Source organism: Schistocerca serialis, chromosome 5 (genome assembly GCF_023864345.2).
Source record: "Schistocerca serialis cubense isolate TAMUIC-IGC-003099 chromosome 5, iqSchSeri2.2, whole genome shotgun sequence".
Taxonomy (NCBI): Eukaryota; Metazoa; Arthropoda; class Insecta; order Orthoptera; family Acrididae; genus Schistocerca; species Schistocerca serialis.
This window is the reverse complement of record NC_064642.1, coordinates 238,128,446-238,147,734: the sequence shown is the minus strand read 5'-3', so window position 1 is coordinate 238,147,734 and position 19,289 is coordinate 238,128,446. Positions and strand designations below refer to the sequence as shown.

Below are 19,289 nucleotides of genomic sequence, written 5' to 3'. Positions count from 1 at the left end.
GGAAGGTGCACGTGCCCGTCGACCTGGGACCGGACCGCAGCGACGCACGGATGCACGCCAAGACCGTAGGATCCTACGCAGTGCCGTAGGGGACCGCACCGCCACTTCCCAGCAAATTAGGGACACTGTTGCTCCTGGGGTATCGGCGAGGACCATTCGCAACCGTCTCCATGAAGCTGGGCTACGGTCCCGCACACCGTTAGGCCGTCTTCCGCTCACGCCCCAACATCGTGCAGCCCGCCTCCAGTGGTGTCGCGACAGGCGTGAATGGAGGGACGAATGGAGACGTGTCGTCTTCAGCGATGAGAGTCGCTTCTGCCTTGGTGGCAGTAATGGTCGTATGCGTGTTTGGCGCCGTGCAGGTGAGCGCCACAATCAGGACTGCATACGACCGAGGCACACAGGGCCAACACCCGGCATCATGGTGTGGGGAGCGATCTCCTACACTGGCCGTACACCACTGGTGATCGTCGAGGGGACACTGAATAGTGCACGGTACATCCAAACCGTCATCGAACCCATCGTTCTACCATTCCTAGACCGGCAAGGGAACTTGCTGTTCCAACAGGACAATGCACGTCCGCATGTATCCCGTGCCACCCAACGTGCTCTAGAAGGTGTAAGTCAACTACCCTGGCCAGCAAGATCTCCGGATCTGTCCCCCATTGAGCATGTTTGGGACTGGATGAAGCGTCGTCTCACGCGGTCTGCACGTCCAGCACGAACGCTGGTCCAACTGAGGCGCCAGGTGGAAATGGCATGGCAAGCCGTTCCACAGGACTACATCCAGCATCTCTACGATCGTCTCCATGGGAGAATAGCAGCCTGCATTGCTGCGAAAGGTGGATATACACTGTACTAGTGCCGACATTGTGCATGCTCTGTTGCCTGTGTCTATGTGCCTGTGGTTCTGTCAGTGTGATCATGTGATGTATCTGACCCCAGGAATGTGTCAATAAAGTTTCCCCTTCCTGGGACAATGAATTCACGGTGTTCTTATTTCAATTTCCAGGAGTGTACAAATGATCGTGGTGTCAACAACAGTATGTGCTACCAAGGTATTGTGGTGTTTTTTTCTTTAAAAAAATGTATATTTTGATCAAATTATTATTCTCTTGTGAAGATTCGGAAATCCGGTGTGAGTTTTGCACCACTTCTTGGCGGGAAGAGCAAACACTTTTCAAAAAAACTTAAGTACTGTAACTTATAGTTTATCTATATATCACCTGAAATCGTTTGCAGAAGGCGTAGCGTTCTCCAGGTCAAGAACATAGTTCGCATTGCCACTTAGTTTATTTGTGTCGTTTACAGAATGAGATTTTCACTCTGCAGCGGAGTGTGCGCTGATATGAAACTTTCTGGCAGATTAAAACTGTGTGCCGGACCGAGATTCGATCTCGAGATCAAGTCTCGGTCCGGCACACAGTTTTAATCTGCTAGGAAGTTTCTTATTTGTGTAGTGATCATGTTCGATCACGACCGGATATGAGACATAGCAACTACGAACAGAGAAACCTAAGGGACCAGACAGAGCTGGAAATTTTCTTTGCTATACTACACCGCACATTAAAAGAAGTTGGATTTAAATCACAAACAAGGTAAATAGCAATGCGCCTTCTGCCTTAACTATGACGTTTGCCGACATGCAGTCGGTCCATGGTAGCTGTATGAAAACTATAAAAACACCGTTATTTCTGTTGCCGTTAATAGGAGGTGGATAGCATAGAAATACTTTAAGTAATAAGCAGGCACTACAGCATTTGAGAGCGCAATAACCAATTGTATTACCTTAGTCAGTATTTCTAACAACAGGCTCCGTACATTTCAATTTTATACCTTGCTGGCTGTTTCTTTAAATAAAGTCCTTTAACATTTTCGACATTTCATCTTAGCTGCACACACAAATTTTTACATAGCACTGCACAATAGTAATATTTTATAATAACTAATTAGTGATTGCGAACCACGCCATATACGCGTCCGCCGTCTTTAAAAAACATCACGACTGTGTTAACAGAAGAGGATTACAATTCTTCAGCTGTCAAAAAATAAGCAACACAAAATATCTCTATCGATACAAATTATGAACAATTCGTATTCCGCGGCGTGGCGCGTAAGGTATTCTTTGAAATATCAGGTGGGGTCGCTGCTCAGCGACGATCTAAGAAATTTTTTACACAGATGGTTTTTTTGAACCTGCATGATTAAATTATCGAATGTAAGTTTATTTAAGCTATCGAAACAGATACTAATATTACAGTATATACTCGTATTTTTGTCAGTGTTTTAAATATAATGACCACGATTCGAAAGCTACATTTTACTCTTTACTTCGACAGCAAAATAAAGGAAATTACTGAATTTTTATCGTTGTGCTATTATTGCGTTCAGTGAGTTCAGAGCAGAGTGGGGGTCATGAAATGAGCCCAGATTTTTCAGATAGCGACAGGTCGGGAGTGCACCATTGGCGACCATAAAACGACAACCAATCAGCGACGAGAGAGTGAAATTTTGTTCCGTGAACGAACCTTTTTCGGCATGTCTTGAAGTGTGGTTCTAGCCGACTAAGCCCCAATAATCTCTCCTCTTTCTTTGTCACCATCGTCGTAATGTATACTTAGCTACACAAATTACTTGTCACAATAAAAAATCATTCACGCTCCCTGTGTACTAGCAAAAATTAAAATATGAGACCTTTATACTTCGGCATTAAGAACACTGCACCTTGCTAAGCCCCAAGTCGACTATATTACTGCAGTGCAGTTTGTTCAGTACAGCTTATTAACCTCAATAATCTAACGACTTTCAGCGTGGTTGGTTTAATTCTCAAGCTCTATTCAGTAAACACCGAAAATTACTGTCTAACGTAACCAACTACGGACAGGAATTCATAGTCTGCCTAGCTCTGACCGTTAAGCCGAAATCATTATCTTCATCTAGTTTCAACATAATTGCGCTCTTTAGAGTAACAAGTATTAGGTAACTGGCTGTCGTTTTATGGCCGTAGCTCCAATTTGCCGACCTGTGGTTCCCTGGAAAACTTTGTTCGGTTTGGGGTACCCTAACCTGCTGTGAGCTTATTAACAGGCTGTTTCTCCACCCAGTACATTTCCTGGAAACTGTAAGAAATTTTTCCTCAATCCCCAAGGGCTTCACGACTTTAAAGCTGAATTTCTGTTCTACTGGGTCATAGGCTTTTTTAACACACGTTAAGGGTACTGTTTGCGAAACGTGGGAAGTATGGGTCCGATCATCAACTCAACAAAGACTTTGCCGACTGAAGTGGCCATGCGGTTAAAGGCGCTGCAGTCTGGAACCGCAAGACCGCTACGGTCGCAGGTTCGAATCCTGCCTCGGGCATGGATGTTTGTGATGTCCTTAGGTTAGTTAGGTTTAACTAGTTCTAAGTTCTAGGGGACTAATGACCTCAGCAGTTGAGTCCCATAGTGCTCAGAGCCATTTGAACCATTTTTGAACAAAGACTTTAGTCACGTCAAAGTCATTCAAAGGTGTACTCCTTTGACTATAATAGACAGACATTTTACTAGCTGTCAACATACATTCGAAATACAGCTTCACACTCATGGCTTGGCAGAAGCCAACGAGATGAGACGATTATCTCCGAGTTATGTGCTGTTACCTGGCGCACGGTATCCATTACAGTAGTAACTCGCTTGAAGTGATTTGTCCATGATATGGTGTCTATATGCACTGGTAGTGAATAAAATCGAAGAAATAAAGCAAACAGTCACTTCTTATAAAATTATTCATGGTAATACACATTTAAATCTTCTTCAATTGGCTTAATGCAGTAACACATGATTTTGTAGCGTGCATGAATGCTAAAGGTGTCCTGTGTAAAATGATTCCACCCGCCCCCTCCCTCTCCCCTCCCACACACACACCATCGAAATGTCCAAGTCACATATTAACGTTAAAATTACCAGTAAAAGATATATTTAGCACTGTTCTGCAGACAATAGCGTCTTATTGTATAATTTTTTAATTCATCGGGTTCTTTGGGACTATGTAGGCCAAAATTATTTAATCATGGGTCGTGGCTCTACATAACGTATTTACGCGAATCTAATGTGCACTTTTTTACTGTATGCAGTATCCAAAATTGAGGTGCACATAAAAGTCTATGGAGCTTAGCATAGGAGTAAAAACTTGAAACCGTCTTTCACTGGCAACATATTTGAAATGCAGATATTGTTCCTTACGTCACTGTGCATTGCTGTAATTCTCAACTTCTTTACTTTATTGTTAGCTTATTATGGCATAGTATGTGTGCAAGACTCCTAAAAAAGAAAAGCTGTTCGCTGATGACGCTATTGTTCGAAACCAAGGGAAGAGATGGATGACTGGAACTTCAATACTTGACTGGCTCCGAAACGTGTGGGAACTCCGTCATGGAAGGCTTTCCAAAGTACCATCAATGCTTTGCCTTGAGGCATTTCGTGGTCATCGTATTGAAGACGTAAAAAGGAGACCCACAGCCTCGCCAGTGACGTTGTTATTATTCCTGGAGGAATGACGTCTGTGTTACAATCCCTGGACTGTAGTATAAATAAATCTTCAAAAGCTACGTTCAGGAACTGTACGAACCGAGCCATGAGCTGCACCACATTGTGTTGCACACTGGGGTTTCGGCTGCCTGGAAAAGTATCGAAGCTCCAGATGATCGTAAAATCGTTCAAGAAATGCTGCATTTGAAGGAGTCTGCACGGCATTGAAGAAGATGCGCTCTGGAACGACACCGAGGGTCATTTACAAGGAGGAAATGAATCTCTTTGTGATGTAGACTCCTCCAAGGATCAGCAGTGAAGACATTAGCGAATAATGATGAGTAATGCCTGTAATTTACGGTGTGTTTGCTTTAATACTAGCTTAGTCACTTAACAATGGCTCATTTAAAATTTATTACTGCTTTAAATAGTTCGTAGATAAATCAAGTGTTACGTAAAATACATTTAGCCTGCAATTCTATGGCGCATTAAATTTGTGTAAATACATTAACTCACAGAAATCTGTCAACAAAACTAAAAAATAAGCCTGTAAATATAAAAAAAAACACAAATTATCTTTGATATTCTAACCAAGAAATAACGCATTACAATTCAAGGTTCTGACTATTAGGAAATCGTGTACAGAATAAAAGGAGTTAGTCACAAAGAAGCGTTTTGACTTATCTTTGAAAATTTGGCGTTTATCGCTCTTTGTCTTCACTTATGTCAGAGACTTACAGAAAATTAAACCTGTGAAATAGTGCATACGTTTCTGTACAGTGGTTAATGAAGGAGTTATCTCAGTACAAATCGTTACCCTGTAGTATTCACTGACTGAGTGTGACTGTTCTGTTTGAATGAGTTCCCGTTATTAAACACATATCCCACGGGCAGAAATGTCAGAGCTAAAAATGCAAGACACTAGAACGACGGCTTAAACGAAGTTCGCCAACCGACTGTCCCCTGTGAGCTAATAATGTTGTTTGTGGATGAGTTTTCCCAACGCGTGATACCGTAGGAAATAGAGTGAAAGGCAGGAGCTGGTTATTTCGCGCTCTTTGAGCGTCAGAGACGGCAGAGATTATTGCAGTACTGAGCACCTTCACTTATTCGCTGCAAGCCTCCGTAAGGTCAATGGCGGAATGTGCTTGGTGGATGACAATCGTTTCCAGCACTGTTTCCTGTTACAGTCGTGAATTGTGCGCGGGATGAAGGGCTTTCTTTAAGTATTGGAATGAGCTTGTATTTCCGTGAGATATACGAGGAGTATCAATGTTGTCCCTTTCAAAACAGTCTCCATTATATATCATACACTTAATCTAGCGCTTTTTCGAATCCCCAAAACACTTCTGGAAATCTATCTTTGGGATAGCTTCTAGCTTTCTCAGCGATTCAATTTTAATCACATCTGTGCTTTTAAAACGACGGCCCTCTAAGGTTTTAGTTTCTTTTTGGGAACAGAATAAAGTTATATGAGACCGTTTATGGCGAATATGGAGGCTGGTGGATCATTAGAGTATTGTTTTTGTCCTAAAATTGACGAACGAGAACGACATGTGATAAGATGCATTATCGCGGTGTAAAAGCCATGAATTGTTTGGAGTAAACCTGGTCGTTTTTATTTTCTTTCGGATAGCTTCACGCTGAACCCTCAAGTAATAATTCTTATTATCGTTCGACTGACGCGGCAACATACCGTTAAAATCGAAGAACACAGCGTAAGCTGCACATTTAACCATAGTTGTCGAGTTGTTTTCGGTCTTATAGATCCATAGTAGTTCCACTGGGAAGACTGAGCCTCAGTTTCGATGTCATACCTATAACCCCATGTTTTATCACCTGTTATGACACGATTCAGTAATGCTATTTCCTTATGGACTTCATGCAGCAACTCCTGAGCAGTCTGCATTCGCCACTTTTTTTTCATCGAAATTATACAATCTACGAACAGATTTTATCGTCACACTGGTATGAGCCAGTTGATAAGCCAGCATCATAAGTAGCTTATCTGATTGTGATTCCACCATCGTTCATAATCATTTCTTTCACTTTTTCCACAACTTCATCGATGTATGGAGTGCTGGGGCGTTCAGGACACTCGTCATCTTCAACGTCTTCACGGACTTCTCCGAAACGTTTGCACCATTTGTAAACCCCTATTTTACTCAGAGTGCACTTACCAAAAGGAATATTTAATATTTCTTAAACTTTGATGCACTCCATTTCGCTGCTATAGCAAAATTTAATACACGTTCTCTGATCTGTTTTCATACAAAAATCTAATTGCCGATACTAAATGTAACCTTTTTGACAGCTATAACAACAACAGACTAAATAACCGTTATGGCTAACACTGTGCAGTGCTTTTCAAGCATATTTTCCAACACAGCAACGAAAACATAACCCGATTCGGCTAATACTACATACGAAATTACATAAGTACCGTTGCTTTTTTAACACATGTCGTATGTGGGATGAAGTGATATCTATTGCCTGACCTTTTCGCGACGCACAACTTCTGTAGAGACTGCTATTGGAGTCTGTTAAGAATCTCTGTAACTCTTTCGCACTTAGCAGAGGAGACCGTCACAACGCACACGAACGAGATGGCTCACTGGTGAGACAGACGCTGGCATCATATTCGGGAGGACGGCGGTTCATATCCTCGTTGCATCATCGGAGTTTTGACTCACCGTGGTTTCCTTAAATCTCGGATGGTTCCTTAGAAATGAGCGCGATCGATTACATTCCCCATCCACTCGAGTCCGACCTTGTACTCCATCTCTATTGACCTCGTTGTCAACAGTAATTTAAACATTACTCTTGGTTCCTCCAGAACGAAAACCGCCACTGTTCTTTGGATCTTCTGTGTCTCCTCTACTGTTCATACCTAGTGAACATCACAGGCACTCTCTCAAAAAACCATTCCAACGGGTGTTTTGGAAAACACTCCTGTATCGTTCTTCTGTTGCAACTCAGGCTGGCGTCTGCTTTTTGTGTAACTAGTTTTATGTGTACATTCAATTCCATGTCTCTCCGGTCGCATGCTGTTAGATATTTTGCGTTTGTTACTGTAAGTGTGTGTGTGAATACAAATATATACGAAAAAGTTGCTTTAGGTTCGTATGACTCTGAGAATAGTATGGATAAAAGGGTTATAATATTTTAAAACATGTTTCCACCCTGTTTCCCATACCCTGGTTGTGATCGGAGAGATGTCTCCTGTGGCTGCCGTGTTGAGTTGGTTGGACGGAACAGGAGATGGCGTAACTGCGGCGTGTTCCGCTGAGCACGTAAACTCCGGTGTGCTGAGATGGCGGCCTGGACGGGACCAAGTATGTCGCCGGTTGCCAGCGGTTTCTGTTGCAGCAGCAAATTCCCCGCTTCTTACCGCGGGTCGTTGTCGGTCAAGACACACACACACACACACACACACACACACACACACACACACAGTGCAGTGACGAAACAAGTGCTGCTGAGCGGAGAGTAGTAAGCGAAGCGGGTCGGACTTGGGACTCGTTTCAGCGCACGACCCGCTTACCACTCGGAGAAGTTCTCCTTTCTTTCTTCTGACTTTCTTTTTCTTCGACTCAGATCACAAAGCTCTCCTTGGAGAATGTACCTGCAAGTGCAGTTTTTATGAAGACACACACAAACCCCCTGACAAAGAACTTGGTTAACTACTTTCTAGAAACTTAAACGTAAGAAATAAAGAATGCGCATAAAATACTTTAGTTGGAGGTACTTCATATGGCTGTATACTCGTAGAATGTTTCTCTACTATTCTCAAGGGTTCGCGTAGTCTCTGGTGAATAAAAATATTGAGAGAGGTGTTTCTAGAGAGGGCACGAATCTTACGCAACGACGCGGCCATTTGGCATGCAGGTTACGCGCCAGCAGGGCCCTCTGGTCTCTAGTCAGTTTCGTCGTTGAACAACCACCCAGCCAGCGTCTCTTGAAGTCCTTTTTCGAGAGGACAGCAGACTCTGAAGCATCATACACGTCAGTCCATGCATATTAAAGAGTGGATGGTTGCGGGTGCTAACAACTGCACATGTGAAAGTCTGGTATCGAATCTACTTTGGTTAGTTTCTTTAACCTCCTCTACGATGTCTTACGAAAGCAGTGTTGCAAACCGTACCGACAGCTGCTAAGTCAGTTTTTTTTTTTATTTTCCTACGAATTTGCACCCAGAAATTGAGGTCGGGCCGCCGGCCGGAGTGGCCGAGCGGTTCTAGGCGCTACAGTCTGGAGCCGCGCGACCGCTACGGTCGTAGGTTCGAATCCTGCCTCAGGCATGGATGTGTGTGATGTCCTTAGGTTAGTTAGGTTTAAGTAGTTCTAAGTTCTAGGGGACTGATGACCTCAGAAGTTAAATCCCATAGTGCTCAGAGCCATTTATTGTCGGGCCACAAAACATTACCTTAATCGTATGAATAATTCACCTGATTTTGATAATGACATTTCTTCCTTTAGTGTGAAACATGTAACGTCAGACCAGCTTCTACATTTATTTACTTCAAATATCAGATACGAACAATCTCATAAGTTGAGCATATGTGATGGATAGTTCATGCAATTTTGTTCATATCTGGTATTTCAAAGACAGAAATTTACGACGTCTGTTCGATAAGTAATGAAACACATTGCTTTTCTCGGTAATTTCGGTTTAAAGAAGGCGGAATTTGGTGTGGGACATTGCATAGTATTCCTAGGTCAGCCCCTATAGGTACATGAAGCACCGATAGGTGGCAGCGCCGTACATAGCCTTCAAAATGGCGTCGGTAACGGAGGTGCGTTCCAAGCAGAGAGCTGACAATGAATTTCTTTTGGCGGAAAATCAGAGCACCGAAGATATTCGTAATCACTTCCGGAAAGTCTACAGACACCAGGAAATGAACAAAAGCACGGTGACTCGTTGGGCAAGGCGTCACTCCTCATTGCAACAAGGTCGCGCAAACCTTTCCGACCTTCTGCCTACTGGCCGCCCGCACTCAACTGTGCTACCCTCAGGAAAAGAAACGAGTTCAACGTGTTCGCCTCAACAAAAATGCAAACTAACTTCTCATTCCCCAGGCAGTCTGCGCACCCGAGAAGAGTTGACAATAGGTCATTGGATTGTTTTTCCTCATCCACCCTACAGCCTGGATCTCGCACCTTTCGACTTCCATCTGTTCGACCCAATGAAGGATGCACTCTGTAGAAAGCAGTACGTGAATAATTGGGAGATTATCGGTGCAGCAAGAAGTTATCTCCGACGTCGACCAGTAGTGATATCGTGAGGGCGTATAGGCCCGCCCTGTAAGGTGGAGTAAGTCCGTCGCATTGAACGGAGATTACGTTGAAAAGTAGAGTTTTGTAGCGAGAAGAGTGGGGAATAATACGGTTAATTGGAATCCTGAATAAAACCAACCTGCTTTCAGAAAAAAAAGAAATGTGCATTACTTATTGAACGCCCCTCGTATAAGTACCTTTGACTTTCCGACTGCCTGTCCTGTCCTTGTCACACTATACTTCTAAGGACGTAAGTGTTTGTATGTATTAATTACGTTCTTCCTTAATAAACTGTAATACTACCACGAAGACAAAAGACATGGATGTCCCCAACTCCTAGTCTTGGAGAATTTCAACTTGATCATGTGGCAATCAAGAAGATTTCTCCCAAAGAAATCATGAATGTTAGGGTACTCAGGGGTGCAAACTTGGATTCAGACCACTACCTTTCTAAAATTAAGTTCAAACTTATCCCAAACAGGAAACGCAGCATGACACAAATTAAGGGTCGGAAGTACAGCACGGAAAAGATATTAAAATCAGTTGAATTCACAAAAGCACCAGAAATCATTCAGACACAAAGCTGGGAGGATATCAAGGAAAACCTCATTACTACAGCCGAACGGATAGCACCTGACATGAAAAGTAAAAAACATGCCTGGTGGTCGCTGGAAACAAGAAAACAGGCATGGAAAAACTGGCAATCACAGAAAACAGAAGAAATCAGATTGAATTTCATTAGAAAAGTGGTAGATAAAAATATAAAAAGGATTAAGAAGACACACGAAAACAAAACTCTCCTCCAAATTGATGAACAATTTACTAAAAACGACACAAGAAGCTTTTACAGAACTTTCAAACAAAGGTTATCAAGATACAAAGCACCCACCCTCCAATTTAGAGATGTAAATGGGACCATCGCTCACAATAACGCGGAATCTTGCAAAATACTAGCAGGCTACATTGAGAAATTCTTGAGTTGTGAACCTATCCTTGAAAAATTTGAATCCATCCCAAATAACCGTGAGAAGCCAGATTCAGAACCACCGACGACTGAAGAACTACAAAAGGTCATTTCAGAACTTCAAAACAACAAAGCGTCCGGAGAAAACCAAATAGTGGCCAAACTATGGAAAAAAGCTGACAAAAATGCAATTACGTCCCTTCAGTGTGTTTTCGATAAAATATGGAAAGAAGAAGAGATCCCCACAGAATGGAGAACAGCTTTCATCCACCCTATCCACAAGACAGGTTTGAAGACAGACCCCAACAATTACAGAGGAATACCACTGCTGGATATAACATACAAGATTCTTTCTAAAGTCCTTTTGAACAGGGCCGAGCCGCAATTGTACCCGCAAATCGCGGAATACCAGGGACGTTTTAGAAAGGGTAGATCATGTTCGGAACAAATACTAAACCTCAAAAACATCATGGCATACCAAAAATCAAGGGCAAAGACATACGTAATCTCCTTCATTGATTTAAAAAAAGCACATGATTCGATTGATAGAGAATCTCTATTATCAGTCCTGGAAGAAATGGGTTTGGATAAGAAAACAACTAATATTATAAAAGCGACCGTTACAATTACATTTTCGAAAGTTAAATTTATGATCGAATTATCGGAACCCTTTGAAATAAAAACTGGAGTGCGACAGGGAGATGGTCTCTGACAGTTGCTGTCCAATTGTGCGCCTGAGAAAGTAGTCAGAGAATGGAACACAAATATTAAGAGTGGTATAAGACTGGATTGCAAAAAGAAGAACCTTAAAGTAAAATGCATTACTTTTGCAGATGATATGGCCCTGTTTAGTGAAACAATGGAAGAAGCATGGGAGCAAATCCTTCAACTACAGAAAAAAGTGGCTAAAATAGGTCTTCACATCGCCTTTGAAAAAACTAAGATATTCACAAACATAAAGCACTCATGTAAATACCTCAAAGTTAAAGAACAACAGATTTAAATAGTATAAGAATTCAAATACCTCGGAGAATGAATTAGCTGGAATGCTGGGGAAAGCAAAGCAATGGAATCCAGAAAAAATAAATTGAATTGGCCTTCCAACTAACAAAAAATACATATAACAAAAAAATCCCTCTCATGGGTGTCCAAAATTATACATTACAACACAGTGATTAAGCCAGATGCACCGTATGCTGTAGAAACATTAAATATGAATTTCAAAGGCCAAATAGAGAAACTTGAGCTGAAGGAAAGAAAAATTTTAAGAAAAATCGTAGGACCAAAATTTCAAGACATTAAGATTATGTACATCAAAAATGAAACTCTCTACAAGAAAATTGAAAAACTTTCAGTTATAATGCGAAAAAGGAGGATAAATTTTTATGGTCATCTTCTCAGAATGAATTCCAATACGGTCATCTTCACAGGATGAAATCCAACAGATTAAACAAACAAATCTTTGACTTTTTCCGTAGCCGCAAAACGAAACGCAACTGGTTTAAAGAAACTGAGAAAGACCTAGTAGAATTAAAGATTTCAGAAAATTCACTTATCGACCGAACAGCTAAATTAATTACTAAAGATGAAAACATAAGGTTCCAAGACAAGTCTACACTAAAGTCCAAACCCTTCATCTCGGAAGAAGAGAGGAAAAGAAGATCGGAAAGAATGAAGAAATACTGGGCCCTAAGAAAAGAAAAACGCACAAAGAAATATTTGATCCAGTGTACCCCAAAGAGGGTCAAACGAAAGAAGAAGAAGAAACTGTAATACTATCTTATGTCTAATATTATAGAAAAGTATAGGCGAATGAATAAAACTGCTGCTACTGCTACTACTACTGTTGCTTGTTTGAGTGGGTCTCTGCCTCAGATACAGTTCTCCATATATTATGCACGAGAAGAAATTCAGGGTCCGGTCGCAAATCTGGCTGGATACGAGCGTATAATGAACGAGGAAAATGGAGGTTCTTGTTTTTAACCGTGGTCAGAGTGCAACCTGTGTGCCGCAGTCCATTAGGGGCGCCCCTTGGGGCAGGAGCCATCGACCTGTCCAGATGGCCTCTGGGAGGGGAGGTCAGCGGCGAGTGTGGCCGTCGCCGACCACGACCACGACCACGAACAGTCCCTGTGGACGGTCGTGTGCTGTGCAGTGGTGTGGTGTTCACCCGGCAGCGTGTGGCACGAAAGCTGAGTTTAATAGCCCTCTACAACTCTCTGCGGAGATTGTCAAACAGCTCTCCTAGCAATTATCAGCGGAAAATCATTGTGTCGTTCACATTTGTGCTCTAAATGCTTGCAGCGGGGCACTGTAAATACCGAACACTGTGGACCAACGTTTTGCAATATTTTGTTTAGTGTACATACGAGAAATGGGGAAGGAAGTATCTCGTCACATAATTTTGCCGCATTAACTTCATCCTGTTCGGCAATAGTAATGCACAGTGAAAAATCAGAGCTGTGACGGAGGGGACTCCAGGAGATTTGGTACCTAATAGGGAAATGAGGTTACAGGTACTGAAAGATAAAACCGAACTAAACAATGTGCTGCGAAATTTTAAAACGGTACGTGAAGGAGGGAGGAATGTTTGGAGTTCGGAGTATTTGATGAGATAAAAAGCGGGCGAAGTTAACAGCAGATTAAGGAGGATGATTGGGACAGAGGAAAGTGGAGCGCATTTAGGCGATACCGGTCTAAGGAAATTGCACCAAAGGAGAATGTACTTTAACTACATGCCAGTAATGACAATTGTTAACTACCATTGCGCCCAACAAACACTACGGTTGAGTAGCTTTGGTACAGTACATAAATGACGTAGTAAATGGTAGGATTACCAGCGATACTGATACCATTGGTAAGAAAAGGAAAAAAAGTAAGTAAAAATGTAAGAGAGGAACTGGGAAACGACGTATTCTCTCTCTCTCTCTTTGTTTGGTTGTTTGTTTGTTTCGCACATCATTCAGTGCTGGTCCATTGTGTATTTTATATCCGTACAGAATATAAATTGCACTTTATAAGTAATAAAAATTAACCGATCACGTAACTTCTGCGTTTTGAAGTAAGCAAAGCAATTACTTTTGATGCAAGTACAGTTTACATGCACAAACATAAAAAATCTATATAATTATGGGTGCTATTTTGTACTTAGTAGAATGTTCTTCATCAGGATCAAAGGCAAGACCTTCCTGATATTATCGACAAATGCGAAAGATGTTTCTGAATAACAGAAACATGTCTTATATAAGCTCCACGAAGTATCGAAGCAATGTTTGACACATTTTTGATTTTGCAGTTTTTTATTTTATCTTTTCTTAGGAAAATGCGTTTTCTGACGCTCTTTGATAAATCTGTATTGTTTTTTAATTTTTGCTACAACAGCCCTCAGTTTCACGTTACAAATCAACAAATTTTCGAATGAAACCATAATTAAAAGTAGACAATTTCAGTTTTGCTGTAAACACCATTTTTAAGTAAGATAGAGGAATATAACTGTGTACAACAAAAATGTTCCGTAGGTTACGCGGCTCTTTATATATCCTCACTCAGTTTCTAGACTGTTCACCGCTTCCGGATTCAAGTATGGGGCTCTAATAAGGCACTGATTGCATACGTCAAGAAAGCAATCTAAATGAAAGAGGAACAATTTTAGGATATCTGTGAATTGTGTTTGTGCAGAAAAATGCTTAAAGTGAAATGGATAGACAGAATGGTGAATGAAGAAGCACCGGTACTTCTGAGAATAAGTTTGGAAAGAAAACTAGTGTGAATCACAAGAAAGATAGGAACACCTCTAATTCCGGAGAAATTGCCTATAACTAAGAGTCATCGAGGAAAATATTGCAGAAAGGACGGGAAGGGAGGGAGGAATGTTTGGAGTATTTGATGAGATAAAAAGCGGATGAAGTTAGCAGCAGATTAAGGAAGATGATTGGGACAGAGAAAAGTGGAGCACATTCAGACGATGCCTGTCTAAGGAAAATACACCAAAGAAGAATGTACTTTAATTATATGCCAGTAATCTGTACGCCTAATCCGTTTCTTTGTTACTGATTGAGATTTCTGCACATAAGTGCATTGTTAGTATTAATAAAATACGTAATTAATAAAATACCCAAAAAGGGAAGTAGGAGCAATCCGCTGAATTACTGGCCTATACCACTAACGTCGATTTGCAGCAGGGTTTTGGAACATATACTGTATTCGAACATTATGAAGTACCTCGAAGAAAACGGTTTATTGACACATAGTCAGCACGGTTTCAGAAAATATCGTTCTTGTGAAACACAACTGCCGGCCGCTGTGGCCGAGCGGTTCTAGGCGCTTCAGTCTGGACCCGCGCGATCGCTACGGTCGCAGGTTCGAATCCTGCCTCGGGCATGGATGTGTGTGATGTCCTTAGGTTAGTTAGGTTTAAGTAGTTTTAAGTTCTAGGGGACTAATGACCTCAGATGTTAAGTTCCATAGTGCTCAGAGCCATTTGAACAATTTTTTTGAAACACAACTAGCCCTTTATACTCATGAAGTAATAAGTGCTATCGACAGGGGATGTCAAATTGATTCCATATTTTTAGATTTCCAGAAGGCTTTCGACACCGTTCCTCACAAGCGTCTTCTAACCAAACCGCGTTCCTACGGAATATCGCCTTAGTTGCGAGACTGGATTCGTGATTTCCTGTCAGAAAGGTCACTGTTCGTAGTAATAGACGGAAAATCATCGAGTAAAACAGAAGTAATATCCGGCGTTCCCCAAGGAAGTGTTATAGGCCCTCTGTTGTTCCTGATCTATATTAACGACATAGGAGACAATCTGAGTAGCCGTCTTAGATTGTTTGCAGATGATGCTGTCATTTACCGTCTTGTAAAGTCATCAGATGATGAAAACGACTTGCAAAATTATTTAGATAAGAGATCTGTATGGTGCGAAAAGTGGAAATTTACCCTGAATAAGGAAATGTGTGAAGTTATTCACGTGAGTACTAAAAGAAATCAGCTAAATTTCGATTACGCGATAAGTCACACAGTTCTGAAGACTGTAAATTCAGCTAAATACTTATGGATTACAGTTACCAATAACCTGAATTGGAACTATCACAGAGGTAGTATTGTGGGTGGAGCAAACCAAAGACTGCGATTCACTGGCAGAACCCTTCGAAGGTGCAACAGGTCTACTAAAGAGATTGCTTACACCACGCCTGTCCGTCCTATTCTGGAGTATTGCTGTGCGGTGTGGGATACGCATCAGGTGGGACTGACGGATGACATCGAAAAAGTACAAAGAAGAGCGACTCGTTTTGCATTATCGCGAAATAGGGGAGATAGTGTCGCAGACATGATACGTGAATTGGAGTGGCAATCATTAAAACAAAGGCGTTTTTCGTTGCGACGGGATCTTCTCATGAAATTTCAATCACCAGTTTTCTCCTCCGATTGCGAAATCATTCTGTTGGCATCAACCTTCATAGGGAGAAATTATCATCACGATAAAATAAGAGAAATCAGGGCTCGCACAGAAAAATTTAAGTGCTCGTTTTTCCTGCGTGCCGTTCGAGAGTGGAACGGTAGGGGACAGCTTGAAGGTGGTTCATTGAACCCTCTGCTAGGCACTTTATTGTGAATAGCAGAGTAATCACGTAGATGTAAATGTAACTACAAACAACGGTCCGTGTTATCTGTCGATCAAGCCAAAGGTTCAATCTTTTTCAACGATCGATAAATTGCAATAAACTGCAGCTGCTCGTCTTCCAGGAATTCTGCGTTGCGATCTCTTCCTGAAGAGTTCCAGTATGGGAAGAAACACCCAATAGCCATCATGTACTTACACCATTCTTCATTTGTAGGAATGAATTTTAGGTACTGAAAATAAGCCCATAAGCGGAATAACCATGACATTTAATCAAGATATCCCGTAGGCATGGAAATACCGAAGTATTGGTTTGGTACAGCTGGTCAAAAAGTCCATAGCGTAACATTTCCCATTTCCGAGAGTGTATATCTGAATATCGCATTTATGATTTGCTAGCATAACGTTTTAAGCACTTGATACACTTCGTGGTATTTAATTGACCTCCCCGTTCTTCCATATTTGCGTGTCATATTGCATTGATCAGTTTTCGACTCCAGCAGAACTATCGCTGTAATCTTTCATAAGCCTTAAATGTTCATATATGTAAAGTTGTACACCCCATAAAACGAAAAAAAGGGGTATGCATGACTATTATATCAGCGAGTCGCAACTGCAATCGGTCAACTCTTACAGACGTCTTTATGTAACAAACCATGGGAATGTGAAATGGAACGATCAAATAGTCTCAGACGTACGTAAAGCAGGTGACGGACTGCGATTCATCGGTAGAATACTTGGCTAATGCGAACATTTTACAAAGGAAGCTACATACAAAACACTCGTGCGACCCGTCGAAGAATATTGCTCAAGTGTATCGAATCCACACCAAATAGGAATAAGAGGGGTATTGAACTAACACAAAGACAGGCAGTACGAATGGTCATAGGTTTGTTCGAACCATGGCAACGTGTCACGAAGATGCTGAAAGAACTGAACTGGGAGACACTTACAGAAAGGCGAAAATTATTCCGTGAAAAGATAATTAGAAAATCTCTAGAACGAACATTAAATGAAAACTATTACAGATCTGTCACAGTCGCAGTACATATATTTTGGCGACTAGTTTCGAACCGACTGGTTCATTCTCAAGCTAGACGTACGGAGGCTGCAATGAAAGCGCCTAATTTTAATGACAGCTGTCTAAAATTGGCGATACATGCATCACACAGTGACATTAGATAAATGTCACTATACATAAGCTCATAATTGACTGAAATACTCTCGTTGAAATACTGAAGGTAATAGGGGTAAAACGCTTGGAGCGAAAGGTTATTTACGACTTCTACGGTAACCTGACGGCAGCTGCAAGAGTCGGAGGCCGTGAAGGGGAAGCAGTGGTTGAGAAGGGAGTGAGAAATATTCAATCTGTGCATTGAGCAAGCAGTAAAGGAAACAAAAGAAAATTTGGAGTAAGAATTAAAGCTCAGGGACGAGGAATAAAGATTTTGAGGTTTGCCGATGACATTGTAATTCTGTCAGAGGCAACAAAGGACTTGGAAGAGCAGTTTAAAAGTGTCTTAAAAGGAGGATATAAGATGAACATCAACAAAACCAAAACAAGAATAATGGAATGTGGTCGAATTAAATCAGGTGCTGCTGAGGAAATTAGAGGAGAAATCGAGAAGTTGTTGAAGTAGTTGATGATTTTTTTTTAATTTGGGCAGCAGTGCAACTCATGATGGCTGTAGTAGAGAAGATATAAAATGTGAACTGTCAATGGCAAACCGTTCCTGAAGAAAAGAAATTTTTTAATATCGAGAATAGATTTAAGTGTTAGGTGGTATTTTATGAAAGTATTTGTAAGGAGAAGCCATGTATGGAAGTGAAACATGGATCTTAAACAGTTTAGACAAGAAGAGAACAGAAGGTTTTGAAATGTAATTCTAGAAAAAAATGCTGAAGTTTAGACGGATAGATCATGTAACTAATGAGGAGGAACTGAATAGAATTGAGGAGAAAAGAGATCTTTGGCACAGCCTGACTAGAAGAAGGATTGCTTGGTAGGATGAATTCTGAGACACTAGGGGATCACCAGTTCAGTACTGGAGGTTCAAATGGTTCAAATGGTTCAAATGGCTCTGAGCACTATGCGAATTAACTTCTGAGGTCATCAGTCGCCTAGAACTTAGAACTAGTTAAACCTAACTAACCTAAGGACATCACACACATCCATGCCCGAGGCAGGATTCGAACCTGCGACCGTAGCGGTCGCTCGGTTCCAGACTGTAGCGCCTAGAACCGCACGACCACTCCGGGCGGCAGTACTGGAGGTAACTGTGGAGGGTAAAAATTGTAGAGGGAAGCCAAGAGATGAACACGGTAATCAGATTCAGAAGGGCGTAGGTTGCAGTAGTTATTGGAGATGAAGAGGCTTGCAAAGGATAGGGAAGCAAGGACAGCTGCATCAAACCAGTCATCGGACAGAAGACCACAACAGCATACACAAAATATGCTCTGATTCTGACATGTATAGTGAGCATATGTGTAAGTATATTGCGACATTTATCCACCGTCACTGTGTAATGCATGTATTGCTAATTTTAGATGACTGTCATTAAGATCAAGCACTCCCAACGCAGCCTCAGCAGGTCTGGCTTGAGAATGAACCATTCGGTTCGAAATTAGTTGCCAAAATACATGTCTGAAACTGTGACAATTTTGCAATAAACTCTTCGCGAAATAAAAGGCTTGTTCGTTTCCCATCTACAAAATGTTGAAATTGCATCAAGTAATGAATCTAAGAATATGTTACAACTCTCTGCTTATGGCTTCCATAGAGATCGCGAAGACGAGATCAGACTAACTGCAGCACTCACAGAGGTATTTAAACAGTCATTTTTGCCGTGATCCATACGTGAATGGAACGAGAGAAAGTTCTTATAATTGAAACAAGGGGACGTACCTTATGCCATGC

General features: G+C 41.5%; 1 protein-coding gene across 2 annotated transcripts in view; it reads left to right on the top strand.

The window, feature by feature from the left end:
• LOC126481064 (neural proliferation differentiation and control protein 1) overlaps positions 1-19,289 on the top strand; it is a 1,141,454-nt gene that overhangs the window by 396,523 nt on the left and 725,642 nt on the right. The gene's annotated exons all lie outside the window — the stretch shown is intronic.